Raw genomic sequence first — 4,308 nt, 5'->3', positions numbered from 1 at the left:
TTATTCTTACTGTAATGGAGATGAATATTCACACTTATTCTTACTGAAATGGAAATGACTGTTCATATTTATTTTTACTGGAAATAGAGAGGACTGTTCACACTTATTCTTACTGTAATGGAGATGACTATTTACACTTATTCTTACTAAAATGGATATGACTGTTCACATTTATTTTTACTGGAAATGGAGAGGACTATTCACATTTATTCTTACTGAAATTGATATGACTGTTCACATTTATTGTTACTGGAAATGGAGAGGACTGTTCACACTTATTCTTACTGTAATGGAGATGAATATTCACACTTATTCTTACTGAAATGGATATGACTGTTCATTTTAACACGTTAACTGCTACTGGTAAAGATGGGTCACTGTTCCTGAACATTACTATTTTAACACGTTAAATGCTACTGGTAATGGCGAGTCATTGTTCATGAGCATTACTATCTTAACACGTTAACTGCTGTTGGTAAAGATTAGTATAACGAGTGTATAACAACAGTTTCGTAGAAAACGAGTTTTTCACTGTGGCACGTGTTCCATTTTAGTATAGTAAACACCGAACTAGAGTCCTCGCTTACAGACACATGTAAAATGAAACCTGTTGAGGTAGTGTTTAGTCTATTTCTTATAAATTAATTATATTTTATGTCATGTTAGTCATAAATATTTGACAGTTATGTTCGGACAAGTTTCGTGACAATGGATTTACTTAACTACGTTATTTTATAAATTCATAAACAATTAACAGTATCTTAAAAGTCTCACCTTATAAGAGTATTTTCATGATATATATCAGGATAATACTTGAATTTTATAATATTTCATAGTTTACAAAGGTTTTATGAAAGATTAGAACAGCTCCTTATGAACATATATAAACGAATATTCTGTTTTAGTGATATAGTTATGAAATTAAAAAAATGTAAATTTATAATGTGGACAGTTCTATCCATTTCCAGTAAAAATAAATGTGAACAGTCATCTCTATTTCAAGTAAAAATAAATGTATTGAGTAGTAAACCATCCATGATTGAGTAGTAAACCATCCAATACGTGTACCATTATGCCATTGCACTTGTTCAGCATGTGGACGTAGAGAAAATAATAAGAAACCGCTTCTACATTTTAAAAATCTTCCCCTTTGGCCTTTGGCATCAAGTATCCACAATCACTCAGTCCCCCAACAAATTGAATAAATAATTAAATAACAAGGCTCGCACATTCGGCGCTTGTCCCTTAGCTCTAGGTCGTAAACTGTTCCCACACCAATGTAATATGCATTGTTAGAGTAAACGGAATGTTTTATGACGTTAGATGCTATTCAGATGAATTCTGATTTGCGTAATGATAGGGTGACCCTTAACGTTATGTAAAACAGCTGGGCAAATAACGTCAAATGCATTTAATCATTTGTCACCACAAAGAAAAATATAGTAAAGTAATTTTGCACTAATAATAAATAAGTTGTTGTTTAGCACAAAGTTACACAAGGGACTATCTTTGCTCTGCCCACTACGTGTATCGAAACCCGGTTACTAGCAGTATAAGTCCGCAGACAAACAAACTGCTTTATTCTCTTTCTCTCATAACTTTAGTTTGTTTGTCTCAATAATCGAGTATATATATTTTTTTTTTTTCAGTGTGGAAGGATTGGTGTGTTTCAAGTTAAGCACGAAGCTAAACTTGAAACAAACCAAACCTGTGCTCTGCCCACCACGAGTATCGAAACCCGCTTTCTATCGTTGTAAGTCCTCGGACGTACCGCTATGCCACTGGGGGGGCAGTGTGGAAGGTGATTAGGGAAGTAAAGTGGGTTTATAAGTAGAGCGTGACGTTGTAAACTACAAAGAGTTCTATGGTTTTTATCTTGCAATCTTTATTGATTCAACTAAGCCATTGACTCTACTTTCTACATCCAGCCTGTACAAATACCAACCAACGTTATTATAGGTATCGTAGAGCTGCGAAAGTACAGCATTCGAAATTTTTTAAATTACTATTTTTATTGTTTGCTAGTTTGTTTCGGATATTTTCGCAAAGCTACAAAAGGACTACTGTTCTAGCTGTCTATAATTTTGAAATGATAGATTAGAGAAAAACCCGCTCTATGGAGTCAACAGCACCCACAGCCAACGCAATTTAATCAAAAAGCGATTTTGGTTGTAACTCTTATAATATACTCAAGCCCCAAAGAGTCAACAGCACCCACAGCCAACGTAATTTAATCAAAAAGCGATTTTGGTTGTAACTCTTATAATATACTCAAGCCCTAAAATGTGGAACGCGATTTTTCATATAAAGAGACGCGAACAATGAACCCTCGGAAACTTTAGGCCACGCCCATCTAGTTATTGAGAGTTTAGAGCGAAAAAAAAACACTTTTATTTATATTGATTCATGTGCTTCAAGAATGAAATGAATTGATAACTTTTAATTCTTATTTCTAATTTTAATCAAATAAATACATTTTGAACATTCATGTTTTTATTTATATATTTTAATAGGGGATACATTTAAATTGAATTGTGAAGAAATCGTTTAAATGTCTGGACTCTTTTATGTTTTCCGAATATATTGTGGTAAAACATACAGGAAACATAACGGAGTGGCATATCGACACTGACATTGTAATTCAGATGGACAGATGATTCACAAGTGATCTTCGTTTAAAAAGTACGCACTACTTCCTTCGAAGGTTATCTGGTTTCTAATTTTTCGTCTTACGAGATTTCTTAGTATCAACTGATATGCTGGTTGTGTTGTCATAATCTTGTAATTCTGAAATCCTCCAGTAGGACAGCGATAAGATTACGAACTTACAACGCTACAATTCGGGGTTCGTTTCCTCACGGTGGATGCAGCGGATAGCCCAATCTGGCTTTGCTCTAAGAAAACAAACTTATTCTGAAAGGCGCGTGGGGGAAAAGCTACATGAACTGGACTCACGAGGCTCTACTTCTTTGAGTCTAAAATAACTATTGTCTTTACATGTGAGGAATCGTCCCGACATAGCATATTTTCTCAAAAGTAGTTCACAAACTAATATCTATATGTCAAAAAAAGTGGCTATACCCTTCCGATGTATTCTTATTTCACCCTTCTGCTTTTTAAAGTAGGTTGTTCATTCGTTTGTGATGGGGGCTGGTATTCATTCTACTTTGCGCATCACTGTTCGTGAGCATTACTATTTTAACACGTTAACTGATGCTGGTAAAAATGGGTCACTGTACCTGAACATTACTATCTTAACACGTTAACTACAGCTGATGATAAAGATGGGTCACTCTTTATAAGCATTATTATTTTAACACTTTAAGTGATGCTGGTAATAATGGGCCACTGTTCACGAACATTACTATGTTAAAACATTAACTGTTGCTGGTAAAGATGGGTCACTGTTCCTGAACATTACTATTTTAACACGTTAACTGCTACTGGTAAAGATGGGTCACTGTTCCTGAACATTACTGGGAATTAGTGAAAGCCAGCATGATGTGTGTTCTAGCCTTGTCGTATTAGGCAAACAGACATGTTCGACCAAAATCACTAATTACGTAATATATTTCTTATTAGAAATTCATATCCATAAAATGTGTAGTGGATGTAACAACTTATCATTTCAGTACCCATTATGGTGCCTTTGATTCAATGATTACACAGATAATTGGTTTTAACTCACCACCTCCAGCGAAACAAGGTAAATAGTTGAGTGAACGTATTGGTCGTAGGCTAAAGAGAAGGATATTAACACTATTATATCACGATTAATTTAACTCATTTAGCAGACATTTCTTTGTAAATTTATGATAAATATTTAAGTTAATATCGTGTTACTCTAAAAAAGAAGTAATTCGATTCGGATCTAAATTACCATTTTTTTGCTTGAGTTATCATGCACAAATTACCAATTAATAGATAACTGCAGGAACTGAGGGATGGGGGGGGGGGGTAGACTAAGAAGAAGGACTATTTTTCAAAGTTTTTTCAGGAGATTTGTTTTTTCCTACTCAAGAAAATAATGGGAAAAAGCTATGCGTCTTGAAAAGATGACCATTTGACAATTGCACGTGTATTTAAGTATTGAGTACTAATGCTCTATGCGTACATAAACATTATGTTTTGGGCTCTATGACAATACACTATGAATTTCACATTGTCAGTATAACTTTCACTCATCTGGAAAGTATTTTACAATGAACTTTATATTATTTTTCAACCCACTGAACTCCCCAAAAAATTTATTTGCAAGAGGCTATGATTGAACAACCAGAATCAAGTAAGCGAATTTTTATGATAAGC

The sequence above is a fragment of the Limulus polyphemus genome, unplaced genomic scaffold (genome assembly GCF_000517525.1).
Source record: "Limulus polyphemus unplaced genomic scaffold, Limulus_polyphemus-2.1.2 Scaffold2297, whole genome shotgun sequence".
Classification (NCBI taxonomy): Eukaryota; Metazoa; Arthropoda; class Merostomata; order Xiphosura; family Limulidae; genus Limulus; species Limulus polyphemus.
The sequence above is the reverse complement of the archived record's forward strand: the minus strand, read 5'-3'. Positions refer to the sequence as shown.